Source organism: Chlorocebus sabaeus, chromosome 1 (assembly GCF_047675955.1).
Source record: "Chlorocebus sabaeus isolate Y175 chromosome 1, mChlSab1.0.hap1, whole genome shotgun sequence".
In the NCBI taxonomy this organism is placed as follows: Eukaryota; Metazoa; Chordata; class Mammalia; order Primates; family Cercopithecidae; genus Chlorocebus; species Chlorocebus sabaeus.
In genome coordinates this window covers 10,967,933-10,976,796 of record NC_132904.1, presented here as the reverse complement: position 1 = coordinate 10,976,796, position 8,864 = coordinate 10,967,933, and positions in this window count along the sequence as shown.

Genomic DNA, 8,864 nt, shown 5'->3' with positions numbered 1-8,864 from the left:
GCTAGCGACAAAGGGCTTCTTGAAGCGGCTGCAGGCGGCGCACGTGGGGCTTTGGCCCCGCCCCCGCGCGACCCCCTCCAGTTCTCCCCCATCTCTGGCTGGGTCGGGTGGGGGCTGACTCTCGGGTCTCGGCTCCTGCTGGTTGTTATTTTTGGTCGCCTGATAGAGAATTCACTCCTCTGTGCCACGGAGGGAACGTGGAGTCGCCCTTGCGCGACTCGGCCCCAGTCTCGGCCCCCTTACTGTGGAGGAGGAGAGTGCCCTGCGTGCGGATTCAGCTTGGCCTTTTTCTAGTTGAAGCGGCCTGAGCAAGCTAGGCCCCTCTCTAGGTCTCAGTTTCTTTTTTTTTTTCTCAGTTTCTTCATCAATGACAAGAAGGATAGAAATACCTCCCCGACCAGGTTGTTTGACGGGTTAGTTGAGCTTCTGCAGGTAAAACGTGGCACGTGCGTCTGCAGAGAGTGAAAGCCATCATTGTGGTTTTTTTTTTTTTTTGATACACGGTTTCGGTCTCTTGCCCAAGCTGGAGTGCAGTGGTGCGATCAGAGCTCACTGTAATTGCTTCCCGGGCTCAAGCGATCCTCCCACCGCAGCCCTATCCCCTCACCCACTCCGAGTAGCTGGGACTACAGGCGCACACCACCCCACCGGCATTATTATTTTTTAAATTTTTTATTGACGGGGTTTCACCATGTTGGCCAGGCTGGTCTTGAACTCCTGAGCTTAAGTGATCCTCCCGCCTCCGCCCCGCTGGGCCTCCCAAAGTGCTTGGATTACTGAGCCACCGCGCCCGGCTGTTCTTATTTATAATACTTATTGAGCATTTACTATGTGTCAGGAACTGCTAAGTGCTCTGCATTTTTTTATGAGACAGGGTCTCTGTCGCCCAGACTGGGGTGCAGTGGCGTGATCTAGGCTTACCAGCAACCTCCGCCTCCCAGGCTCAAGCGATTCTCCCGAGTAGCTGGGATTACAGGCGAGCGCCACTACCGCCAAGCTAATTTTTGTATTTTTAGTAGAGACAGGGTTTCGCTATATTGGCCAGGCTGATCTCGAACTCCTGACCTCAAATGATCCACCCACCTTGGCCTCCCAAAGTGCTGGGATTACAGGCGTGAGCCACCGCATCCGGCTGGCCTCTATATTCTTTTTTTTTTTTTTTTTTTGAGACGGAGTCTCGCTCTGTCGCCCAGCCTGGAGTGCAGTGGCGCGATCTCGGCTCACTGCAAGCTCCGCCTCCCGGGTTCAAGCGATTCTCCCGCCTCAGCCTTCCGAGTAGCTGGGACCACAGGCGCCCGCCACCACACCCGGCTAGTTTTCTGTATTTTTAGTAGAGACGGGGTTTCACCTTGTTAGCCAGGATACTCCTGATATGCTGACCTCGTACCCGCCTCGGCCTCCTAAAGTGCTGGGATTACAGGCGTGAGCCACAGCGCCCGGCCTATATTCTTTAACTTACTTTCACAACTCTATGAGGGAGGTTCCATTATTCCCATTTTACAGATGAGTAGATTTACAAGCGGCTTGGGTCCCTGTGGTTTCATGGAGGTTGCAGTCAGTGCGCCTGGAGCCATCCTGGGGCTTAGCACCGGTTGCAGTTCCGGGGACCGCAGAGACTGTGGGACAGCATTTTTAAGATTCCCAGGGTCCGAAAAGGCCGCAGGTGGGTGGAGGAAGGAAGTGAGCAGGCTCCGGGAGTGCGCTGCAGACCTGGAGTGTAAGTCTTCGCCCTCGGTCTTAATCGGTGTCAGAAACTCAAACCCAGCTAAAAGTGCTACTTTTACCGTGCTGCTTCCTCTGTCCTCGAGCATGCATTCTGAGTCCGGGTGGGAGGCAGCGGGTCGACCTGAGGGCGCCCCTTCTCGCGCCTTCACCTTCAATGGCCTTAGGCCCTCAACTTCCTCTCTCCCCCGCACCCCTTCCCGCCAGGACTCCAGGGGACACTAATTCCCAGATGAAAAACAAGAAACTGAAATCCAGGGCGGGGCTGCGGATAGAGCAGGCCCAGCAAGGGGCCCCCAGAGTCCCCGCCGTCCGAGGTGAGAGCGGACGCGGCCACAACAAAGGCATCTTATTGGGACAGGAAATCGGGATTTCCCGAGTCCTGTTTCGAAGTTGAGGCCTTGTAGACTCTTCACCTTTCCTGCCCGGCTACGTGCTGGGCGCCGGAGGGCAGGGGGAGTGCGGAGAAGCAGCTCCACTCTACCGCCCCAAGTCTTGCTGGCAGTTCCCGAAGAAAAGGTTGATTTGGGGCGGTCGCGAAAGCGGCGCCTTGCGTGTTTTCCTGCCCTTCCCGGGTCCTTATGGCCCGGCCGGAGACTCCGCTGAGTTGACTGGGCGCCCAGGGTCCTGCCAGGGATAGTGAATGCTGGGACCTGAGATCATGCAACGTGGCGTTTCGGACTCCCCGCTGGACCTGGCCGTGGAGAGGAACTGCGTTCCCACAGGGCATCCCTAGGCGTCCTCTGCCCCCCACCTATGAGGACACGACCTGGAAGTCCAGGCCACTGGCTGCCGCCTTGGAGTTGGACGTGCCGTGGATTTGTGGCCCCGACGGAGGAAGCAGGCACCTTCCCCCGCACTATGGAAGCTCGCGCCACTCGCTGCTCGAAACACCTGATTCACGGCGTCGACCCTGCTTCGCTGGGTCTGCGGACATTGGGCTCCCCAGCTTTCCGCCACAGGGTGTACGCGCCCGGGCCCAGGCGAGTGTAGGTCCCACGTGAAACTGCTGGAGCTCCGAGGAGCTTCGAACGGGAATTTGGGGTCAGAGCAGGTCCAGGTCTCAAGACAACCCCTAACTCTGTACAGTGGAATCCGCTTGTCCAGGGTCGTGACCTGGGTGAGGCAGTGCAGATTTCAGGACCCCCTGCTCCCAGCCCGGCGAAGTTTCACCCTTCCTTCCCTTGCCCGCTCCCTCCCCTAGTTCCCTGGACGCCGGGTCCTCGAGTCTCCCCCTCCTCCCCCACGAGGCGAAGGCCAAAGCTTGAAGCCCACGATGACGAAGGATGGATGGGAAGGCGCCGGGCGAGTGGAGCCTCAGCCCGGTTCCTTTCCTGAGACCCTCGCAGAAGTACATCAGAGGCACTGAGAGGTTCAGTAACCTGTCCAAGGTCACACAGCTAGTAGATGCCAGAGTCAGGCCAGTAGAATTCCAGTCATTGCTTTTGCCCCGATCCTAAAGGTCCCCCCAATGTCAAATGTACTCTCCTCTCCGCGAGACCCTCGCCCCTCGCCCCTCGCCCTTGCACAGGTGCTGCAAGTAAGTCGGTGGGTCGGGGGCTGCCCTTTATCCTCCCGGCCTGCCGGATGGAGAACCTTTGTTTATTGGCTCCCAGGGGTTCTCCACCTCAGTCACTGCCGCCCGGGGGCCCTCTGGTGACGCCCACGACCCTCCGCGCCCCTGCCGCGGCCCCAGGGGCCCACCCAGCTCCCTGCCTAGGAGGGGCTCGGCGAGGGGCTGGAGTGCCTGGGCTGGGAGAGGGGCCTGGTGCCAAGCGCCCACTCTCCTTCTCAGGGAAAGGAATAACAGCACTTATATCCCCTTCATGCCCCAGTGCAGGCCTTTTGTTGGCGGGGGTGGGTAAGGGGTTGGGCAGAGCTAACACTAGGAAGGCGTAGGAGCTCGCTGCCCTTTATTGAGGGCTTGCTCCTCCCTACCGCATTCATAACATCTTTGCGTGCAGTTTCTCATTTAATCTTCACGATTGCCCCGCGATGTAGACGCAGTTAAGGTCCCCATTTTGCAGACAGAAAACTGAGGCCCAGGGAGATTAGGTAACAATCTGCCCTCTTAACCCCTTCCCAGTTTGCAGGTTTTGCCCCCAGCTTGGAGCCTAACTAGCTGAGAACACCCTCTGCTATGTGTAAGAGGGAGTTTCTTGGGAAATTGCTAAATCGATGTCTCCCGCAGTCCTTCATTTTGTGGCCCCATTATATTAACAAACACTTGCATAGCACCAGCAATGTGCCGTCTCCCTCTCAGTGTTTTATGCTTTAATTCATGTAATTTTCATAATAACCTGACAAAGCAGGTAGAATTATTATTCCCATTTTACAGATGAAGAAACCGAGGCACTGAGAGGTTCAGTAACCTGTCCAAGGTCACACAGCTAGTACATGCCAGAGCCAGACTAGTTGACTTCCAATCATTGCTTTACCCCTATCCTAAAGGTTCCTCAAATGCCAATGGTGATGTATCCACCTCATCTCCTGTCTCCTTCTCCCCTTCTGGCTCCCACTGTGGGGCAATCAGCCTTTTCGTTAGGACCTGACATGATCGTGGACCCATAGCCCCCCTTCCCCGCCCCCTTGGCGCCTCCTGCCAGCCCCATTGCTGATGGAGGCCTGACCAGGTCAGAGATTGATGAGAATGAGAGGATCTCCGAGGCCGCCTGTTTACTCTGCCGGCAGGCACACGCAGTGATTAACAGTGCACAATCGAGTTAGGACCTGAGCTCTGCGGCTGGAGGCCGACTGGAGGCCGGGGGCAGGGAGAGGGGCCTACCACCTAGAGCTTCCGTTCCCTGGGGATCTTGGGGGTTTGCAAGAAGCCCCTTGAGGAGACCAAGGAGACCCAGAATGAGTAGTGCCCGGCCAGAGGGTATAGGGTGCATGTAGACAACCTTCCCTGTCCTTCTTGCCCCGCCCCCTTTCCACAGAGATAGTGGGGCCAGGCATGTCTCAGCTCCAGACCTTCTCCAAGGAAGGAAGGAATGAAGGAAGGAGGAAGGAAGACTTTTCCCAAAGGGCAACCTCCCAACAGGAAATGGTAGCAATGCAGGGAGAGAGGCAGGAGCTGGGCTGGGTCCGTCTGGGGTTTGGTCCGTCTGGGACCCTGTCTAGCACCTTGTAGAAGAGGAGTCATGGCCTCTTTCCCATCCTCAGTCTACTCTTCTGTACATGCAGTGGAGATGGAGGCAAAGTTGGACCTCAGTGGGCTCTCCCAGCTCTGATGTTCCTTGAAGATGGGACACCTGGGACTTGACTCTGTTCTGTGTCCTGGCAGATCCCTCCATCCTCTGAGCTTCAATGTCTCTGAAAGTAAAACGGGAACTCAGGCTAGCCTAGTGTTCCTCAGTCTATTTTGTGGATGTTAGTAGGTGTTATTTATTTATTTATCTTTTTAAAAAGGCCTCTGTGATTAAATGGGAAATTAATTAGGCTTTCTTTACTGCAGGAACCTCTCCAAGCAAATACATGGCAAACGTGTGTTGAGAGTCTCTGAGAGGCAAAGAGAACGATTAGCATTTCCCAAACTTCCCACAGGATGTTTTTTTAACATGGAGCGTCTCATAGGACTGGCTTCTGAGGAATACAGGTGGGTCACTCTGGACTGGCTTATCTAGAAAACCTCCAGCTCTGATGTGATAGTTTTAGGCACCGCCCGTCACCTATTTGGCCTCTACTCCTGCCCCCTTGAAGGACTCCTTTCCCTGGCCCCAACCTTTCCCGGACACTGCCCACCTCGGGACCCCTTACTGTACTCTCTTTAGGGAGCCCTTCCTGTGCCTGGCTTCCTGTGACCTCCCTGGCTCAGTCCCCTGGAGGGCTCAACTTCATCCTGCTGCCCCTTCTCTGGTCCTTTCCAGTTCCCAGAGGACCTGAGGGGTGCTGTCTGGGCTCTTCTGGTAGGGTCAGTGTGACAGCCACCCTCAGCCCCAGTATGTGGTTTTCTGGTTCCTAATCCCAGACCCTAGTCCCAAGTTTCCCAGGCTGAGCTTCAAGCCTCCCTCTTTAGCCCTCAATCAACAGCCCTCATTTCCTATCCCCTACATGAGGCCTCTAGCCCAAAGTCTCCTGGCTCCCAGCTCCACGCTCCTGCACCTCGATCTACAGCTCCGAGCCCCAGTCCCACTGGCCACCCATGGCGCCCGGCCTTCCTCTCCAAAGCAGTTTCTGAGATTCTGGGTTCTAGGGGGTTAATAGGCAGCCTCTTTCCTCTCTCCAGCTGCAGCTGCAACCTACTTGGTTTTTGGGCCTGAGCCAGGGGCCTGGGCCAGAGGAGAGCAATTGAGCACCCTGGCTGAGTGAGGGATGAATCTCAGGAGTTGAGGACAACTATTTACAGTAACACTGCCCTCAACCCCCCAGCCTGGTTCAAGGTAAGGGAACCCCTTAGAGGCAAAATTGCAGATTATGAACAGAAAATGCTAGTGAGATAAATGGTGCGAGGTGGGGGTTGGGGCCAAGGGCAGGGTAAGGAGAAGACAGGAGAGGGATGGCGGTGCTAAGCCTGGTCCAACCAGTGGTCCTGAGATGGTGCTGAGGATAGGGCCTGCCACAGGGTGTCCTAGCTGGGGAATCTCTAAAGAACCATTTTACAGATGGGGAAGCTGAGGCCCTGTGATTTGCCAAAGGCTAGTTAGTGGCCAGTGCCCAACCCAAAACTGTCTCCTCATATCATGATCTCAATGGGCAGTTTCCACAGCGCTTTTTCTTCAGCACTTCCTCCTTCTAGAAATCCTTGCTGTGCTTAGCCTCTGGGGACACCCCCTCTTGGGTCTCTTCCTACTCCCCTGGCTGTTGTTCCACATTCTCCTTTGCAGATGTTCCTTGCCATCCTGCTCTGAACTTTGGAGTGTCTGGGCTCAACTATTTTTTTGGTTTTTTTTGAGACGAAGTCTTGCTCTGTCGCCCAGGCTGGAGTGCAGTGGCATGATCTCCACTCACTGCAGCCTCCACCTCCTGGGTTCAAGCAATTCTCCCTGCCTCAGCTTCCTGAGTAGCTGAGATTACAGGCACACACCACCATGCCTGGCTAATTTTTGTATTTTTAGTAGAGATGGGGTTTTGCCATGTTGGCCAGGTTGGTCTTGAACTCCTGACCTCGGTGATCCACCCACCTCAGCCTCCCAAAGGTTTTGGATTACAAGCGTGAGCCACCACGCCCGTCTGGGCTCAGTCTTTGGACCTTCATACCCACTTTCCAGGTGAGCTTATTCCACCCACACACTGATGACTCCCAAATGTATATGTCTAGCCTTCTCTGAACACCAGTCTTGTCTATCCAATATTTCCTCCTCTGTAAAATGGGAATAATAATAGCTCTACATCCTAGGGCCATGATGAGGATTAAGTAAGTTTAGACATGGAAAGTGTTGGAAAAATGCTTGAGTCAGAGTGAGCACTACGGCTGGAGCTATGCTTATTATTACCACTGTCATTATTGCTGCCTGCCAGCCAGCTCCATTTGGATGTGTAGAATCATCTCAGTCATGACTCATCCCAAACCCCAAACTTGCTCTATCTGCAGCCTTGCCCATCTCAGCAGGTGGCAACCCAGTCCTTTCAGTAGCTCAAGCCAAAAATCTTTGGAGCCACCCTTGACTCCATTCTTTCTCTCACGAGCCAAATCTAATCCATTAGAGAATCCTCTTGTCTTTTCCTTAAATACATCCAGAGTGCAACCACTGCGATCTTGCTAGTGTTGTATTTCACCTGGATTAGTGTCTCGGGCCCTTTTGATATGTACGTTATATCATGTCTCTCCTCTGTGCAGAATGCTCTAACAACTCTCCAGCCTTCTCAGAGTAAACTTGAGTTCCCACAGGAGCAGCCCTGCTTCCTCCTTAGCCTCATTTCCTGCCACTGACTCCTCACTGCTCTGCCCCAGCCACACTGGCCTTGCGGTTCCCAGAAACTGCCAAGCACTTTCCTGCCTCAAGGACTTTGTACTAGTGTTCTCTTTGCCCAGGTAATAGTAAACAAACCATCAGGTTTCTACGGGATAAAGACTATGATAGAGATCATGCAAAGGTTTGGGAGCTGGGGCAGTGGGCACATAGAGAGGGGCCCAGAGAGCCTGGCTGGAGCCAGTCATGAAAGTCACCGAATGTCCCTTAAGCAGTGGGCAGCCGAGGAAGGTGTGTGTGCAGGGCAGGGTTGGGACTAGGGTGAGGTGAGGTACAAATTTAAGAGGATGCAAAAAAACGCAACAATTATGATAAATAATATTTTAATGTAGTCTTTTAAAAACCAAAATTAATGCAAAAGTTCACGATGAACAAAATATCAAACTTTCTTTTTTTTTTTTTTTTTGAGACAGAGTCTCGCTCTGTTGCCCAGGTTGGAGTGCGGTGGCTCGATCTCGGCTCACTGCAAGCTCCGCCTCCCAGGTTCATGCCATTCTCCTGCCTCAGCCTCCTGAGTAGCTGGGACTACAGGCACCCGCCACCTCACCTGGCTAATTTTTTGTATTTTTTTTTTTTTTTTTTTTTTTGAGACGGAGTCTGGCTCTGTCGCCCAGGCTGGAGTGCAGTGGCCGGATCTCAGCTCACTGCAAGCTCCGCCTCCCGGGTTTACGCCATTCTCCTGCCTCAGCCTCCCGAGTAGCTGGGACTACAGGCGCCGCCACCACGCCCGGCTAGTTTTTTGTACTTTTTAGTAGAGACGGGGTTTCACCGTGTTAGCCAGGATGGTCTCGATCTCCTGACCTCGTGATCCGCCCGTCTCGGCCTCCCAAAGTGTTGGGATTACAGGCTTGAGCCACAGCGCCCGGCCTAATTTTTTGTATTTTTAGTAGAGACGGGGTTTCACCGTGTTAGCCAAGATAGTCTCAATCTCCTGACCTCATGATCTGCTCGCCTTGGCCTCCCAAAGTGCTGGGATTACAGGTGTGTAATCCCGGCCTAATATCAAACTTTCAATTAAAGACTGGATCAGGGCTGGGTGCGAGGGCTTATGCCTGTAATTCCAGCACTTTGGGAGGCTGAGGCGGGCAGATATGAGTTATGAGTTTGAGACCAGCTTGGCCAACATGGTGAAACCCATCTCTACTAAAAATAAAAATAGAAAAAAATTAGCTGGGCGTGGTGGCGGGTACCTGTAATCCCAGCTACTCGGGAGGCTGAGGCAGGAGGATC